The following is a 20328-nucleotide window of genomic DNA, read 5'->3' on the forward strand; positions in this document are numbered from 1 at the left end:
GTTCTGTTTATGCCGCATCTTGAGATTACATTTGTTGTGATTTGGCGCTATATAGATAAAGATTGATTGATTGAAAGATTGACTTTCCTGCATCTTGTTGAACGAACCAACAGATAAACTAAGTGAACTTCTGTTGTAGCTTTATATTGCTAATCAGCAGCTTAACTTTAGCATACATATTAATTAGGGATGACCACAATTAATCGATTATCGATTAATTGATTGTTAAGAAATTACTCGAAACACACATTTTTATTATCAATTTTCCGTCACGTGGAACAAACATCATGTGGTCTCATATTACATTCAGCTATCAGGGAGGTGTTTTAAGTCTAAAGCATGTTTGGATGTGAATCAGCTGTTAAAGGTGTTGCGCACAGCGGTGACGCTCAGCTGGGGGCTGTGGCTGTGCGTCAGGTCTCCACGTGCGCTTTTTAAAAGAGGATCAATACAAAACTGCTGCCAACAACGACACAAACACAAAGGTTCATAACTATAAACAGGACATTTCCCTCCTTTGGATACGAAGGCAACAGACAGGTGAGAAATTCAGGTACACTATGTTTGCAGAGCAGCAACATCAGAGCCGTCTGAGCTTTTCTGCAGCTGGACTGATTATGACCCGGTTGCGCTCCCGGCTGACACCTGACTGAATACACATGATTATTTTTCTCAATAAGAACGAGGAGACAGAAAACTGGACACTGTGAGTCTGAAGTACTTTTCTGTTAGTATAATGAGCCTTCACTTTATAAGATTATGTCCGCGGAGAATATTTCTATGAGCCTGATCGTTGATATTCTGCGTGTCAAACATGTACCTGTATTCAATACAGTCAGTTAGATGCATTTTGTTGAAAATATAATTTAGGGGTAAAACAACATATTTGGCATTGTTTTTGATGTAAGAATGATAATGTTTTTATTATCAATTAATCGATAATTGATAGTTAACATTTCCAAAAATCAATCACGGAAAATACTTCAAATGTACATCCCTAATAAATATAAATACATCAGAGTGTTACTTTGAATCTTGGATGTCCCTGTTGCTTTAAGGAGGGAAGGTCCTCGTGTTGGTGGTGGGATTATTATTAATAGTACTATTAGAGATTCTATATTAGTCTTAAAAGAAATGGCAATTTCATCAGTGTTACTAAGCAGAGTTGGTGCTGTCCAATTAAATTCGTGTTACACTATTCATTGTTCTGCATTAATTAACCACCCATCAGACTCCACCCATCATCGTACGTATTTTTTATTTACTTGCACACGTGATAACATAGAGACCAGAGCAACAGGTAAAAGATGGACTGAGAATTTCTTCCCTAAATCCTCCCACCATGACGGGCTGAGGGGGTTTAGATCAGCCCTTCAGCCATAAGCATCAAGTTTGGGTCAAGTTTCTCACTCCAGGGTAAATTGTTGCTCTTTATTTAGGTTTAGTGGCGGAGCGAGATAAAAGAAGGGTTTAGAGCTTGGGAAAAGTGACCATTATCCAGTCCCATTTACTCCAGAGTTCAGGGCTCAACCACATTCATACCACCCAGCATCAGCCTCTCTCCATCTGCAGCCCAAACAAAGAAACGGCTGCAGTTCTTCATCAAAACGAGTGCGGATTCCATTTCCCTGAGGGAAAACAACACAATGAGGAGTCAGGAGGGTTAATGATACTTGTGAATAACTCTTCATGTAGGCCATTTGAGGTTGAGTTTTCAGAGAGAGGGAGTGAGGGAGAAAGAAACAGGGAGCGAGAGAGAGGAGTGCGCTTGGTGACAGTGATCCATTTTGGATATAATCAGGCACTGCTGCTTTAGCTATTAAAAACAAATTAAGCTAAGGCACAATTAGAGGGCATTGTCATGCAAATGCTATGAGATGTATTGTTCACTGTCGGAACACATGTTAAATCTAATTAAAGTGAACTCTAGGTTGTCTGCTCTGTTGTGTTCTTAGGAAGGAAGTACAGAACAGGGGATACATAACAATGATTCATGTTGGTTTGGACAAAGTAAACAATAGCCTCTTGTGCCTGTTGTTCTTTATACATTTGGTGAGTGTAATTAATTTATGCTGATGAGACAAATGATCATGGAAAACACTGATGATGTGGGTTAGAGTCCAAAGCCGGTTGTGTTTGTTTCCTTCTGAGGTGATAGATACACTGCTGCCAGGTATGGGTACTGGATAATGATGTCTCCAATTGACCTAAATGAAAGCCTCTGATTTGTGGTGAGTGGGTACAATCACTCAAGTACTGTTTTCTTGATGATTTTGTAATGTTTTTACTTTGTATTGCTTGTTTTGTTTTTCACTTTGACTCCTCGACATCATTGGAGAAAACATCATTTTTTCTGATCCTCTAAATTAATTTGACTCGACACTTTTCATATCAGGATTTAACAAAAACGACCAGGTACTAGGGGTGTAATAGTAGATGTATTCTAGGGATGCACCAAAATGAAAATTCTTGGCCGAAACCGAAAACTGAAAATGAGGAAACCAAGGCTGAAAACCAAAACAAATTAATAAATGCTTCATATTAATGCTTCAAAGAATAAATCAATTACAAAATTAACACACATAGACACACATACCCTACATACCTCTTTATGTATTTATTGATTGATTGATTCCTTCATTAATTAGTTCATTTGTTTTTTACTTTTTCATTTGTTTGTAATTCATTCATCATTTTCCTTTTTATATAGTTGATTTTAGGTAATGATATTTTGCGGCATTACAAAATGAAAAGAGATCACACGTGAAAATATGTTAACTTACTGTGACCCCCATGAAACAAGTCTGCAATGCAACACTATACTCGTGTCTGAGCCTGAGACCACAGAAAGATGAACTCAGGACTTTGTAGCTTCTTACTAAATCTGTATTATCTGACTTTCATTTCCTCTCCTCCTCCCCTGTTCATATAATTTACACATCTACAGGTACTTTATTTTCTGTCAAGTTATTGCAGCTGACAACATGCTGCTTCCTGTTACAGCCCTTTCAAAGTAAAGTGTTTTGGACTACATAACATATTCGGAAATGAAATGTTTATCTTCGAGGTAGCTTAACTATGTTTAGCGGTGGCAACGTTTTGGACTTTAGAAAACAGTGTTCACACACTTTGAAGCAGGTAGAACTGTAGCAACAGATGAAAATCCCTGCATCGCGAGCTGCAGCTGCTAAGTGGCTCCTCTCTGTGTCACAGAGGGTAACACGCTATGCTGCTATGTTTACCTGCCACTTCACTTCTATCACACACATAGATAGTCTAGTTAGCAGTGCGACATCACAACATTCTGTTTCGGCCGTGTTGTTTCGGTGATAAAAGTGTTTTTTCCGAAAAACGGAAATTCCCTTTCAGGCCGAAAAATTTCGGTGGCCGAATTTTTGGTGCATCCCTAATATATTCGTACCGAACCGCTTCGGTACGGCCCTTTCGTTTCGGTACAGATGCATACCCAAACAGTACAATGTAGTCCTAAAGGTAATGAAAATCTAAGGTCTCCACAATGACTGAAAACAGAACACACACAGCATGCGCAGCCCGTCAGGCACGGTGCTTGGAGGGGTTCCTCATGATTATATGTTTTAATCTGTATTTCTTTAATAATACTTTTAAAAATTATATTTCTCTTAAAATGGAAAAAGGAAAATAAAATAAATCTGAGCAGGCCTGCAAGCCTGTACTGTCAATTGAACTTAAGATGGTATGAAAAAGTTCTTTAAGTTCCTAATAAAGGAAAATACATTTTATTGTGTACCGAACTGAACCGAAATTTTTGTGTACCGTAACACCCCAACCAGGTATGTAACAAGTGCTCCCCATCACTGAGCTGTGTATTTTATACAAGGGATTGACTAGACAGCTAAAAAAATACCAGGTCTGATCTGGTAAAAATAGTTCAATGAATAATATTAGTTTATGGGCCCTGAGGGGAAGTACATTTTGAAAACTGTTCACAGCAATAGGATCGTGCTCTAGTTTTGTATTTTATATTTTTGTCAGGTTAATAACCTCCAAAAAACTCTTCAGAGGAGCTTTAACTTCATCTGTCTAGCTACCCTTAATTGTCTTTTGCATCATTATTCTATGGCAGCTCTGTATAACTGGATTAAAATGGATTACAGATGTGCATACTTTTAAGGCTCATGGTAAGTGCAAACACAAAGATTTGTCAAGAACACTCCACAATGTGCTATACACGATATGGGAACAGGTGAATTGAAACGTCTCCATCTGGATACTTCAGCAGAGAGGTGTGAAGAGTTTCATTTCTTACATCACATTTGAACATTATTTTGCAATGAAACTGGGTCAACCCTGGAGTCCATTGTTTGTTTAATGCACCTGGTCTTCTTTGAAGGAGCTTGGGAGTGCTTAAAAGGCCACTGAGAGTTTTGAGTACTTTAGGGTCCACTTATATCCACCCATAATGGACAAATTGTTGAAATTATGTAAAAACTGAGTGGTGTTGTTTTCCGTAAGGAGTTCAGATCAAACTCAGCTCAACTTCAAATGGAGTTTTAGCATCTTTTAGCTCATTGGTTTGTTTGTGGACCCTTGTATTTGGTTCAAATACAGTTTTCCTCTCCTAGCACTCAGGTTGTGTAAGTCTGCTGCAGGTTTAGCAGCTAAACACTCTCAAGGGTTCAACCTATGTAACCTAAACTGGGAAGGCTGGGGGTTGCATTGGCCACTAGTAGCATGGAGTGCAAATCCATCACAAACATATAATAGGAAAGCATGTTCAAGTGTGATTGGAAGTACACTGATGCAACCTTTTAAATTTACAAGAGAAGCAGCTCATTCCATTTGTATGCAGCTGAGTGTTTTAACCTACTTTTTCAAAGTTCAGAGGGAACAAGAGGTGCAGCTGGAGTCAAAGAAGCCTGTGACCTGACGACGTAGCGCTGTGTTTAAATGCAACCGTAGTGCAAAGTTAACAGGTCAGTTACGGCAGCAGAGCCTCATGAATATACAACGTACGATGCTGCTCCTTTCTGCCTGTTAAGGAGGGGCATCACACCTTTTAGTATGAGATGCAATTTGTAGATTGTATCACCAGTGAAGGAGTGATAAACAGAGTCAAGAGGCTTAGAGGGTGATGGAATAGTGTGCATATATTATATCTCCGTAGATGTATACAGCATTATATAGAGTTGAATGGTCTCTTTTTGTTTCCTGATAATTCATACCTCACAACTATTTGTATTTCAAATATTCAGTGAATGCACCTTTAACTGTGCCATTTGTGATAGTGGGGACTCCCACTGTGCTTCTAAAGGGCCCAAGTCAGAGACTCTCTTGGCACTGTGTTATGAAGCAAAATACATTTTAACCGATAACGGAGGAGCATGGAGACAACTTCTGCTGTGTATTTCAAACACGTTAAGAGTCCACCACAACAGTACTACAACTGAATACACTGCAAACCAAATTGCCCTCTGGGATTAATAAAGTTCTCTGAATCTGAATATCGTGAGGCTTTCACTGCATTGTGGGAAACAATATTACTCCCCGTAACCCTTAGTAATCTTGAAGGGGAAGAAGAAGAAGAAGAAAGGTACTTTATTGATCCCCAGGGGGGAAATTCAATTTTTTCACTCATGCTATTTTGGACATGCTACACATACAGTTTTTTTGGTATATACATACAAATGCACACAAATGCAGTGAACATGCTTAGGGAGAGATGTCAGAGTGAGGAGACTGCCGTCAACCAGCGCACCCCGAGCAGTTGGGGGTTTGGTGCCTTGCTCAAGGGCACCTCGGCAGTGCCCAGGCAGGTGAACCAGCACCTCTCCAGCCACCAGTCCACTTGCCAAGCTTCTTCCATGCTGGGACTCAAACCGGCGACCCTTCGGTTCCCAAGCCAAGTCCCTATGGACTGAGCTACTGCCGCCCCCCGGATTGAACTACTCAAAACAATACTCTATAAACTGATACACAGTAAACATATTGATTTATCTCTGTAGATTTTTATTTCTTTCAGATAATTTCCATAATTTGATTTTGGATTTTTCAGATTTTGATTTAACACAAACTAAAACTTCACAAAAATATCATTTTACACAAAAGACCTGCTTCCTGTTAATAATGAGGTATTCAAGAAGCTCATCGGAGTCCTAAGTCCCAAAATACAATCTAACAAACTGTCTGGTTTCATCAACTTTAAATTTAAATAAAATATTGATTTGATATATATTGTGATTATAATCAATATCAATTGATATGAAAAATCATATTGTGATAACATCATTTTCAATATCGCCCAGCTTTAACTGTTGACATGTACTTATCTTAAACTCAGGCATCAATCAGGGCAACACACAGTATGCCTTATATTAACACAGACAGACAGTATTAGAGACAGCAGGCACAGTAGATCTTATGCAACTTCTTCTTGTCCTTTATCACTATTCTTGGTATGTTTTTTATAATCCAGAACTTCACATTTCTTTAATCCAAAAATTGGTATTGTCGTAGTATTTTTTGAGAATATGTCTAACTGACTCTAAGGTAGTTGCTATGCTTGTCAGGCGCTGTAGGCATAGACAAAAATACATTGGTGGTAGGGGTGGTCAATATGACCAAAAATGTAGATCGCTTTTTTTTGTGCTTTTTGCGGTAAGTGTATTATATCGCAGTTTTACAAACTACAAAAGGAATCACGCATGTATATGTTCTTTCCCTATGTACCCCCTTCCCCTTAAACAGGCCTGCAATGCGATACTCAACTTAAAACTAGATTATTTACAAGCTGTTAGAGTTCAGTTTTGGGCAAGTTGTATCTGTGTGATCTGAATTTGTGTGTCTGTCATGCCTCCTTGTTTGTATTATCAGTCATCTACTGGTTTCAGTTACTGCTGAAAACACAATATCCTGGCATGGCTATTCCAGAATAATGGTATTTCAACAACATAAAAAGGAGACTTTTATTGTGAAGGATTTGTCAGAAATGAAATGTTTTTATGAAATTTAATCTTTAAACGTGACAGGAGTGACTGTATTGAAACCGGTACACTGCCCACCCCTACGTCACTTCTTGTGAAGTATTGCAAATTGATGCTGTCAGCTCTGAAAGGCACTGTGGCTTCTATAGGGTTAAGCAGTCTGGTAGGATGGCTTTTCATCATAAGGCACTTTTTGAATGAAGTCCTGCATTCTCCTTTGAATTAATTCAATATGATTCCTGTACCATGTAAGGGTACTAGTGCCATTGCAGCACCAATGGAATAGATCTTATGGCTTGTTGACGAGTACAGGTCATGATTTGAGTAGCTTAGAACTGTTACAATTGGAAATCCATGCTCTGCGCTGCATCCATGAAACCTTAATGGGAACCAAGCGTTCAAAAGAAAGAGCCTTCATTGTATTTGATGTGTTTACAAATCATCCAGGATTTCTTTGAGAGGGTGGCTAAGGCCTATGTGTCATGTGGCAAGTACATGCAGGGGAAATTGCCACTTGAGGGTAAGACCCTGCAAGCCTTGTCCTCTATCGATCCTGTTGTAAGGGGCTATTCGGATGCAGGGAATCAACTGAAGCATCTGGCTGGAATCATGAAACACCTGGTACCTCAGGAGAGCGACATCACGCTGGAAATCATAAGACTTAATGTTGACTCAACACTGTTCTTCCACCAAGAGGAAGAAAAGATGTTTACTTGATTGGATCATGTAATGAGCAACAGGAAATATGCAGCATTCAGTTTGATAATTAATGGAAGCTACATCTGGGACATCATTTACATTTAAAAGTCAAATATGAAAGTTTTTACTTTTCAGTTCGGAGAGAGAGGAATGCTGTGAGGTCCAGAGGCATGACTGCAATGACCATGTTCCAGAGAGACGAAGGAATTTTTTGACCAGCTGACATAAGACTGTCAGATGTCCGACATGAGATCTGCTGGGAAAAGTAATAACACTCAGAGAAGCTGTTGAAAGAAGCAGACATGTGGAGCTGTGAGAACTGTGCAAGTGCACAAGAGAGCAAGAGAAGTGCAAAGGGAAGGGAGGAAAAAAAACAAGGCTGAGCCATGCAGCCAAGCACAAAATGCTTCTGAATGTAAAGCTCAGGAAACCACCGAAATAAAGGAAGAGAAGAAGAGGTGTTGAATGCTGCATGAAGCAAAGGAAAGCTGCTAAGCACAAAGGGAAGAACTGCTGTTGAATTGACAACAAGCATCTTCACAAAGATGGGAAGGTGAATGACATCTTAACCAATGCAACTTCTTTAAAAGTAAACTTCTTTTGGAACTCTTTTCCTCTACATTCATCTGAAACTATGTTGACAGAAATGTAGTAGTTACTTTTCTCCATCTGAAAGGGAGAAAACTGAGGTATCATTGCTGCCTTCATCATGTGTTTATATGACACAAGTGTGTCTGAATTAACTTGACTCCCTTTTTATGTTTTTTACAGTCTGTAGTAGTGTGTCATCTGCTGATCTTAAACAGTTTGATTTAAGACCCCAACAGAACATTCAGTTGCTCTTCAACTTTGTTGTGAAGAAATGTAGATGGAAGCTACTGATTAGCTTTTTAATTAAGAGACCAGTGAGCTACCACTGAGCCACTGAGAAATATAGATGAACTACCAATGCCACTATCTGTTACTGCTTAACTGACACTCAATCATTATCATATCAATCCTCGCTGTAAACATGTCTTTTAACAAGTTGGTGTGTGTGTGCTGTAAGATGCAGTTCTTACAGTCTCTTAAAGGCAGCAGTGTAAGGGTTAACCCTCAGATCCACTCTGTTACAAGTAATTAAGAACCACTGGTAAGTCATTACAAGTAACATAGCATACCCCGAAGTAAATTGGCCAAAAAAGAAGATGGACATAAGAGTAAATTGAGCCTAGTCATGTATTTTAGTCTGATGACTTTATTAGACTTTTTCCAGTTTGTCCTCTTTGGTGTTCAGAGATGTCACCAGCAGATTATTGTGAGCGGGATGAAGAGGGCTGAGGAGTGTTTGATCACAGTTGCTCCCCTCCTGTGCAGATGGAAAGATTAATTTCCACATTAAAGATTAGCCTCGGTTTCCCCTCACTTTCTAAAAGGCCTTAATGACACTTGCTATGCTTTTGGAATATATTATCAAGGGGAAAGATTTGCCCTCCTCAAATATCGGATCTGTTCGTCCTGGAAAAAAACTTGCACGAGTGATTTAATGCACCAAATGTGTGAAGGGATACATTCTGAAGAGGCCTAGTTTGTTTCAGCAGTTTTTCGGCTTTAAAAGAGAAAATGTTCTCTAACAAAAGCCTTTATTTATTTTAGCATCAAAAGGTTGAGCTAGAGTACAGCGTTGAGTTGAACATGGTGTCAGTGTTTTAGCTTTAAAGGTCAGCCTGAAAAGCAGGCATGCAGCGACAGGCAGAGAATCACTGCTATTTCTAAAACAGTACATATATAGTAATAGTACTGTGGATTTTGAAGTCTGGTCTGTTATTTATTTTCTATTTATGCAAAATCCTTCTCTTTAAATTACATACTTCACTGTAATTGCTCTAAGACCACTTATAGTCAAGGTGCTGACCCTGAATGTGCATACAGTCAATAAAGAGGGTGCCATTCTGTCTTGCACAATAGGGCCCAGCTAGCATACAGGCGACTGCAAAGAGTAAGTGCAACTGTGATACAAGAAGGACACAAAATATCTGAAAAAAGGGAGCAGTCAGAATCTACTGCATGTCTTTTTTTCTCATCTCTGCTTTATAGAAGATAGGAGAGCTTTGTATGAGAGAGAGGGGATTGCACACCCGGGTTGGAGTTGAAAGAGCTGCCACAGTGAGGACTCAGCATGTGCACATGGGGCGTTCACTCATCCAGGTTAGCTTCTGGGGCTTCTCATATGATTGCCTGTCTATCATTTAACACAGGGCAGGTGTTCTCAGACACAGCAGGTTAATCAGAGCTGTTTCTGATAAAAAGTTCGACTTGCTTCAGTAACCAGTTGGATGAAAGCAGTGGAACTGAACCAGAGTAATAATGTTATCTGCAAAGCCAAGATGCAAGAGCCATGGTAATGCTGAGATGAGTCAGAGTCAGTCTGCCTGGGAGTTTACTTTGAGACAGATGTCTTTTAATTCATAAGTGAACATTTGACAGTATAAAAGTATACACGATCAGCTGTGACATTGTGACTACCTGCCTGATAGTGTTTGGAACCCCTCATCAGGTCAGGGCCAAAAAAGCATTGAGCTGATGAGACATTGACTCATCTAGACCTTTGACACGAGACTTCCACCAGATCCGTGTCCAGTCCGTCTCCGATCCGCTGTGGTCTGGCTCCGTGCTCTGTCATCCGTCAACACCCACCAGTTGCGTTTTCGGAACACAACGTGGAGCAGGACCTCAGAGGTTTTCCCTCGGCAATCACTGTATCAAGGATTATCCTGCTCCTCTCCTCATCCATTTTGTCTTTGTACTTTTTGTTGTCGTAGTTAAGTTAAAAGATCGGAGACAGACCGGACACAGATCTGATGGAATTTGGCCGTGAAGGTGCACCGTGGTATCTGGCAACAAGACATTGGCAGCAGATCCCCAAAGTCCTGTAGGTTGTGCCTCCATTGATTGGACTTGGTTGTCCAGCAAATCTCACGGATGTTCGATGTGATTGAGATCTGGGACAATTTGAAGCCAAGTCAACGCTGTTGTGTTCCTCTAAGCAATCTTCTTCCATTGCTCTGTGGTCCAGTTCTGATAGTCTAGTGCCCATTGTAGGCACTTGTGGTGTTGAACAGGGGTTAGCATGGGCACCGTGACCTGTCTGTTGCAATGCAACCTTATACCTAACAAACTGCTTAAGTAGCTCTTCATTGGATCACATGGGCCAGCCTCTGCTCCACATGAGAATCAATGAGCCTTAGCCACTCATTACCTTGTAAAATGGGTTCGACAATTTTCCTTCCTTGGAGCACTTTTGGAAGTCACTGACCGCTGCAGATCCGGAACACATAACAAGGGCTACAGTCTTGGAGATGCTCTGACCCAATCATCCGGTCAAAGAAAATCCCATTCTTGTGCTTGCCCATTTTTCCTGCTTCTAACACATCAACTTTGAGCTCCAAATATTCATATGCTGCCTGACACATTCCCCCAACTTACAGGTGCCATTGTGACGATATCATTGATGCTGTTCACTTCATGATAACTTCATGGCCGATCGGTGTATGTCCTGGAACTTTACCAAGACTCAAGCCTGGTTTATACTTTTGCGTCAACTCTATGCAAAGTATATGCCGTGGATCCGCATTGCCCTGTGCCTATACAGAAGCCTACGCACATTCCTTGACATGCACCTTCTCAAAACAGCTGAGCCAAACTGAATCACATTTAATTGTAATAAATCAAATCACATCAAAACCTTTTTTCTTGAAGTGAACTGACCTTTGGATCAGATCGTACTGTTAGGCGACTTACACCCCTATTGACACTGAGCAAGAGCAGTGTGTGAGTTGTTCTCTTTCAAAGGATACAGTTGTACATTTTATTTACTTGCTTCATGAGATTATTTTCCTTTGTCTAATACTTATCATGGTTGCTTAATAACTGTACAACTAACACATTTCTGATCAGCTTCAGCTGTACTTGGTGATTAGTGCTAATTGGCAAATGGCAGCATGCTAACACACTGAAAATTACCACATGCACATGGTAAACATTAGGATATTGGAAGAAACAAAGCAAACTAATAACATCAATTAATCTATATGCCTGCTGTGTCGGAGTACAGCTGCACAAAGCTGCTATTAATGCTGTTTAATCTTCTTTTTATTATAATACATGAGCGAGCAAAGCTTAAAGGTGCATTTTTGCCACCCAGAGTGAGACATCTTAATATATTGACATTGCCTGTATATCCTTTTTAGTAAGCTAATGGATATTGGAGTGAAATCAAGCTACTTAATTGTTTTTTGTTTTTTTTAAAGTACTGTATTAATTAATTTTTGTTTGTTTGGTGTTATACACGAGCGACTGTCCTTGCCCTCTCTTGATTGTCATTTTGAAGTGAGGTTGTATGTTATGATTACTCTGTAATCACGCTTGCAAGGAATTCATTAGGGACTCTCGAGTAAACAATGGTTACTTCAGAATCCAATTAACTACAGCAAACATAATGCATCAGTTACCAAGACCATGCCGTCTGAGTCCACACTGTACCAAAGAGTATCTCATCCACATGGAGTCTGACAGTCTGCATGCTCCAGAACCAATCACATGGGCTGATTTCACTTTGATGTTCATGCTGCTCGTATGCAAAGCCTTCACGCAGGCAGAAGGAGAGAGTCAGGGATGAGTTTATTTGGCAATTATTCCGTTTACTCATAAACAGAAATCCGTCTGAAGTGACTCTCACGTGGCTTTCCCGGAGTTCATTCGAAATGCGATTTGCTTTTCGAATTCGCCGTGCAGTCAGAAGCATTCGCAAAGGTCACGCTAATGTACTGCTTCCTGGTATCACTCTTCTGCTTGACAGTATGCAAGGTTGTTGGATTCTTTATCTGTGAGAGATACAGAGCACTGGCTATTAATGTTCACTTAAGAGGCAACTCTCGGGGGACAGAGGTGACGCGTTTCCCTAATTTGCTCTAATTAGCTTTAATCAATGCCTCTCACAGCCATTTTCATTGCCTAATAGATGCTTTTATAACTGTATAACTCAGTCAACATTGATTTATTGAAATGCATTTGCTGTTTTTAGACTCATCTCCACAACAGCACAAGTAACAAACTGATTTGGCATTGATTCGGCCAAGTGTCAATGCATCCAAACTTAATCTACAACCTTCAGCCTTGATCAAAAGTGAAAGGATGTTTATCTCATTTATTCAAAGCTGTTGAAGTGGTTTTAGACGGTAGACCTGTCAGTTTAAAGCAAAGGATGTCCAGCCAAGTCTCTGCAGTTGTGGAAACCCAGTTAAGGGTTTGTTACAGTAACAGAAATCTGACATGTTTTAAAATCTTGCTGCAGCTTCTACGTCAGGTGAAACTACGGTAAAAAGAAGGGGAGTAAGATAACCGATAAGCCTTTTTCCTTTTTCTCATTGAATGATTTTTAGTACACCAAATGTTCTGACCTCTTAACACATATTTAACTAGTATCAGACTAAAATAAGCTATTCTGAACAAAAAATCTAGACTGAGATGTAAGGCTAGGCATACACTGTACGATCATATAAATGCTGTGCTGCAAAGGGAACTCATGCTGTACCAGTACAAGCTAAATCAGGACAGAGCTTTGACAGTTGTCAATTTCTTTGAAAGGTCCATCACACATAAAGCTGATGTAAGAAAAGATCATGAGAACAAAGAACAATCATCAACTTACTGACATGACAACAAAAGCTGAAGATGTAGAATGTGCGTAAAAGTAGAATTTGTGGGAGAGCTGTTGTATTGGATATCATTGGGTAGGACTGGCAGATAATTCAATAACAATAATTATCATGATATATTTTTTTTCTCCATATAAATAACAAATGTTCGATAAAAAAAGTATATAACCTGCAATTACACCCCCTCAAACACTGGAAAGGGAGGGGGCCTTAAAAACTAGTTGCCACCCAACATTAGACAGAAGAAGAAGACGGCATTGAGCAGCCAATCATGTCGCAGGGTGAGAAGTAGGCGGGGCTTAAAGACGTTAGGAGCGGAATGTAAACACATGAAACGAGCGACAGCAACACGGTTAACTATTAACTTTATACACTTAGTTAAATAAACTTTCAGGATGTGGGTAAAGGTAGAGCACAGAGACAACTTCTGCTGTGCATAGTACAACTGAACACTTAATAACTGTGATGCATTCACTGCACCGTGGAAAACATCATCACTCTACCAGTAACCCTCAGTAACCTTAAAGGGGAGTGCACTACTCAAAACAATACTCTATAAACTGACACACCGTACACAATTTAATATATCATTGTTATACATTTAAATAAAATTATGCAAATAACCTCAACCTGAGAAAAATAATCTACAAACTAAATCTTCTCATCTTACATTAAAGACCTGCTTCCTGTTAGCACCATAAGAAATGATGGATTCAAGAAGCTTATCAGAAAACTAAATCCAGATACAAACTAACAAACTGTCTTGATATTTATGGTGATAATTATCGATATTAAGTGATATGAAATATTTTATCTTGATAATTAATGATAGACTGATATTAAATATCGTATCGTGATAAAATATTTTTCTATATCGCCCAGCTCTATCATTAGGTTGTACAAGAGGTCATAATATAACAGCAAATTAGTGTGAATCTGTGTATTTCAGGTGTATACATCATGTTTTTATTTTTTTTTATTTTGCACAGGCAGAATCAGGAAAAAAGGTCCTGAAGGTGGCGAATTGTCTCGTGGCTCTGCGTTCACCGTGCAATGGAATGCAGATGGACAAAGTTTCTGACATGCCAGAAATGCATCTGACAAGTAGGGAGCTTCAAGGCTAGGCTGTGACCGGCCCTCGTGGCCCACTGTAGACTGCACAGCAAACAACGAAATCCGTCCTAAAACTCCAAAACTCAGGTCAGAATCAGGCTCAATTCGCACAGTGCCTGGCCTTGAAGGGACACCAGGGACTGCTTGAACACTGACTTTAAGGATCAAGGCTCGAAAAAAGGGGGAACACAAGTTTTATCCTCCAGGAGAGACAATTAGATATTAGTGAAACATTACAACAGGTCAGGTAATCACACTGTTAGAGAAACACAGGAGGGCAGGAAGGGGAGAATCTTAAAAGAGAAACAAGATAAGAAAAAGTAAAACAGGAAACCATACATGAGACAAAAGGGAAACAAAAGGGGACATGAGCCGGGAGACACGAGTATGATGTTCCCTCAAAATGGCTAGGGGATGAGGGAAATAACAATACAAGTAAAATCCAGGGTAAAGAAGGTGTCAAAGTATAAGCAAGGGTAAAGAGTTTTTTCAGTCACTACAGAAAAGTACAACTCAAAATCAAAATAGAGGCCAATCCATCTCTCAGATACAAACACTATAAACTGATAAACAACAACAAAAATAAAAATCTAAAGTACTACCTCTTCTCACCTCCTTTTATCTCTCTCTGCCCTTTGTAAAGCAGTTGTTGCAGCAGCTGCTTCAGCTCACCTGTGTCCAACAACTTTCCTCCCTCATCAGCTCTCCATCATGGATTTAAAAAAACAGTGGTCGACTGTTTCGTAACTAAATCTCACCTCACACTGACAAACGCTACCTCTACTGGGCTCAACTAGCGTTCTGGTAGTTACCACTGTTTCCCCTACCATTATATTGGAAGTTCAGTCAATTTTCTTTCCTATATAGCGCCAGATCACAGCAGGAGTAATTCAAGGTTACCGCTCTCATAGATCAGGTCTATACCTTGTTCTTTTATTAAACAGACTAAATATCCTTATGTTATTTATCTTATTTACATGACGGGATGTCATTTCTGTCTCTACATGGTCGTGCGTCTACAATGCTCGTCTGCTCGTCTGCTCTCTGTATCACTCATGGCAGAGCTCCGCCCCCGATGCGCACATACACAAACATCTCTGCCTTTTTAAAGTGCTCTCAAGGCCATTTCTGTGAGGGTGGCAAAACTCGCTCTACTGCGAGTAGTAGCCGGAGTAGATCTCCTGCTCCGGGTCCAAGTACAGAAAAGAGTCCGAGTGCTCCACCCTTTGCCCCTGACCAGCAGCAAAAGTCCAGCCACCATCGTATTTTAGGTTTTGACCTAGGTTTGCTGTCAGAGAGGAAATACTCCCCCTGGCTGTACAAGACTGATCTTGGTAAGTAAGTAAGTAAGTACATTTTAAAGCCCTTTAAAAGGGCTGGGGGTTTACAGTCCCCCAAGGCTGTAAACCTAGGGGAAACACTGGTTACATAGCAAAAGAAGAAGAAAACAATAACAGTCGCAGCCATTTTCTCCGTTTCTGAATCTCACATTACTACACACGTATTTCCAGAGACTAAGCATTGATGTAAAATGTAAACATAGAAACACCGACATAAAAATCCAGACAGATGCTTTAAGTGCTCCCTGCTAGCAGCATCTCATCCTGCTGCTAGTTAACTTGACTGCCACACAAACGGGCCGTTAACGGGACAGGTTTGTATGTGTGTGTGTGTGTGTGTGTGTGTGTGTGTGTGTGTGTGTGTGTGTGTGTGTGTGTGTGTGTGTGTGTGTGTGTGTGTGTGTGTGCGCGCAGAACAGAGGAAATTGGATGCTGAACTGGATCTTTATTGTGTCTTCAAGTTGAAGCTCAACATGGTGCAAACAATACTGTGGTTTTAATGACCACAGACAGTTCCATCGTTTCTCTCTCAAAATGAGTCAACAAAAACATCCTCTTTTCATCATCTCCCTACGGTTGTACGGGATCAAAATATCTGCCTCCTAGCAGAAGTCTTGACATGTCACGCAGAGAAAGCACAGGTGTAACTAACCGCATTAATGTGGCTGCGTTCCATATGCATCTGCTTCTTTCAGGGCTGCGCTACAGGGCACACTGACTCACAGGAAGGGAACACAGAGGCACCTAAATGGAACAGGCATTGTAAATGGTATTTGTTACACCTGCCATCATAAGTTTGAATGTCTAATGTCAGAGAAGTTATGAGAATTATAGTAAGAGCAGATGAGGAGTTGCGTTTATATCAAATTAAAGAAGCTTACAGTGATGCTCAGCTTCTCAGCCAGACATTACAACACACTACACACATTAAAACCTCAACCTGCTGCTCATCTACATCCTGAAACAACGACTCTGACAGATGTAAATCACTCAGAGATCTGCAGGGCACATACAGGACTTTTAACGTACTATGCCAAAGGTCAACCATGATGCTGAAATGAAACATTTTGAAAGTGAGAAAAAAAAAAAAAATCTACGAAACCACAGAGTCGCAAAAATAAAAAAACAACAATAATTTGTGTTGTTGACAGCTGGAAAAAAAAGTGGGAGAGAGGACTGACTGTGAAAACAAAAGTGATAACACAGAGCTGATTCTGTTGGACAGCGCAGCCACTAGACTGGACCTGCAGAAGCTGAGAGGGGCTAAGAATAGCCGTAAGAATGGAGGAGAGAGGAGGATGGAGAATGGTTGTGGATGAGTGCATCATGTTTTGTACATTTTTCCTTTCCTAAAAGCTTTTTGAAAGTATTTGCAGACCATCTCTGATAGACCTTTTATGTCATTTATTTTGAAAGGGTAGACGATCTTTCTTTTCCCTGCTCTTTTTCTATCACTGAACATGTATCATGTTGGGACTGATAGCAGGTTTTACTTTCTATAGTTTAACTGTTGAAATGTTATACTAATCTGAATAAACAAAGATTTATTAAGGGGGAAGGAATGACTAGACAAACCCTCTTACCCCCAATATATATACAGGATGCACTGCATCGTCTTATGGCTGCACCGCGCAGCCAATACATTCCCATTCTAGTCAATGTTCATGTTCGCACAGGGAGCGCCGCTCTGAGTCTACTGTCGACGGAGCTCGCTCCCAGCAAGCTTCAAGCTGAACTGAGAAGCTCGACCTGGACAGGAAGTTGAGGATCGCATGCAACATCCGCTCATTTTCAAAATAAAACACCATATACAGGCTCCTGACTGTTTAAAAGATCATATAGATCAGTAATACTCATTGATTATGGATGTAATTGTTGACAGCTGCAAAACAGCCACATATCTGTGAACCATGTCAACCACAATGGACTTTAAGATGATAACTGTGTCAGAAGGTAACAGGACAACAAATTAGAGCAGAATTATTCATATTAAACTCATCAAACCCTGCAAAAACAAAACTTTATAGTTTTGAAGCATACTCAGCAACAATAAAAGCATAAAAGTAACGGGATCATTTCCAAATGAGCAGAAATTCAACCACAGAAAGGCTCTGTAACATGTTGTTAGTATGTTGTTCTCTCTATACTGGACCAAGCAGATCTTGGCTGCTCTGAGCAGCCGCTACACTTCAAACACACGTCCTGTGTAACAGGGCGCGCTGTCGGACAGAGAAAACCCGTCCCACGGCGCACACACTCCCTGTATAAATTGGGGGTTACAGACAATGTACGGGTTTCAAAGGAGCACGTTTTCGCCCCTTTATATTAGTAGAAACTATTGTCAATTAGCTGTTACAAAGTAAAAAACAGTGCTCGCAAAGTTTGTGCATTAAATTAATGATATTCATTTCCGTACACCACCTGTGAAGATTAGCTGTACCAGGAGCTGCACTGTGCGCTCCCTACTGATGGAGCTCAACTCATATGATGATGATGATGATGATGATGATGGGGGGAAGATACTGTACTTCTGACCAGTGTATTATGAGATCAATTCATGACAGATGGATACAAACTTCACAGTTTATCATTATCATAGCGCAAGCTTGCAAGAGCAGCTCATTTAAATAAAAAATAAAAAAGATCTCATGAGGAAGGGATTCACGCATATGTGCTAAGGTTGAGTCTCACCACTCGTCCATTTTAACCCCTGGGTAATTTTAATTAAACGATACATCGTACAGATACATTATTTTTAGGTCATACAGAAGTGAAACTGCTGTTCTGATCACTGGAAAGTGTAATAATATCACTTACAAATATACTGCATCACTACATTTTTTTACCCTTATTTATTTAAAGAGAGTAACTTAAATTAATCCAATAATAATATTATTCTTGAGGTTTGAAAGATATCTAGTGCTTCCTTAATATAAAAAAATGATTAATTGTACTGGTCCTTTAAACCCCAGAAATAATCACATACAGAAACTAGCTTAAAGTAAAATAAGCTATTCACTTTCTTAAATTTGTGTTGTCAAAATGCTTCTCCGTAGCTCACAAGGTGACACATTTGAAACAAAAACACTTATTTAATTCAATTTCAGTTTAAAATTAAAATAAACATTTTAGGTTTTTGGGAAATATTAAAGCTGGATTTGAAAAAAAGAAGTACTTTGCCATGATCAATATGCTTCACTGAGTTGGGAAAATAGAATAAGCTTATTCAAAATTGAAAAACTGTTGCTGGCTACTTTAAACTTCACTTAAATTGAGTTATGAAAAATGAAAACATCATGACTGTACCTTTTTCATGTCTCAGAGGATGAAGGGTGAGATGTGTGGTCCATTCACAGGTGAAGGTAACCTGTAGGCCTCTTCAATGAGCAACATGGCAGCTTGCAAGCAGTCATCAAGTCAAGTGGTCATCACACATTCTTTGATGAACTCTAAGCATCCAGCTTAGAGCGCTATATCCTTTGAAGTTTCTTGTTCCCAGGTTGAAAGAAGTCCAAACAAACAACTGGGTCCAGCTGGTTAAGCTAGCAGCAGCTCACAGTCCGTCCACAACTCAGAGGCGACAGGGCTCAAAACTTCGTGTAAAAGTTCCAAAACACGTCCTTCAGTAGAGTATTTTGCTGGTAATCCAAAGAAACAAGTTAATACACAACTTCCGTGCGCAATTTTGTAAAATCCACTGGACAGCACACCTGCGTTACCTCTAGTTTCCCTCCTGTCCCTCTCTCAGCGATGATGTCACCGCATGCGCCTCACGTGAGCTAATTAGCACCAATTGAACTGCGTCAGTGACCAGGTGCACCTTTGCAGAGAGTTTTCAAGGATTTCAAAATAAATGAAATGATACATGCATGCATTTTTAAACATTCTTATCAAATTAACATGAACTTTACGTTTTACTGCACACATTTTTATAACAAATTTAAAAAATAGTATTACACTTTTTTAGAATTAATTCTTAACTTATATATTAAATATTATTTTTCTCACTGGGCCACATATATTAGTGCTGGCGTTTCTAAGGGTTTATTATTATTGTTTTTTTGCAGTAAGGATAATTTGAATAAAAATAATTCAATATGCCCCAAATAAATGCAAAATGTCTCATTTGAATGTGTGCGATCTATTTAACCCTTTGCAGCACCCTTTTTTCTCTAATGCATGGGTCTAGTGCAGGGGATCTCAAAAATGTTTGGCTTGTGTACCCCTTTCAAAAACAATTTTAGCCAAGTACCCCCTTGTATGGCCGAGAAAAATTTTCAGGAAATAATATGGGAAAATAACATGAATAAATGTATGCATGTGGTTTTACAGTATCATAATAACATTGAAATGAAAGATGACACAAATTCTATGCTTTTGTAGTGCAAATTTTTCAGAAATAATTAAAGATTGAGGCAGCTAGAACTTTTGTTGGTCCAAGGAGCACGATTTATTTCTGTCAAACAAGAAGCATTTCAACCACCTGTCCATTGTTATACTCCTGACTGCGCTTTTATT

General features: G+C 39.6%; 1 long non-coding RNA gene across 1 annotated transcript; it reads right to left on the minus strand.

The window, feature by feature from the left end:
* Positions 1-1241: 1241 nt before the first annotated feature.
* LOC117828810 lies at positions 1242-19613 on the minus strand. Its single transcript, XR_004634498.1, has 2 exons — positions 19117-19613; positions 1242-1628 (listed from the first exon to the last, which is right to left on the minus strand). It is a non-coding gene; the product is annotated as an uncharacterized LOC117828810 (long non-coding RNA).
* Between the last annotated feature and the right edge of the window lie 715 nt (positions 19614-20328).

Source organism: Notolabrus celidotus, chromosome 17 (assembly GCF_009762535.1).
Source record: "Notolabrus celidotus isolate fNotCel1 chromosome 17, fNotCel1.pri, whole genome shotgun sequence".
Classification (NCBI taxonomy): domain Eukaryota; kingdom Metazoa; phylum Chordata; class Actinopteri; order Labriformes; family Labridae; genus Notolabrus; species Notolabrus celidotus.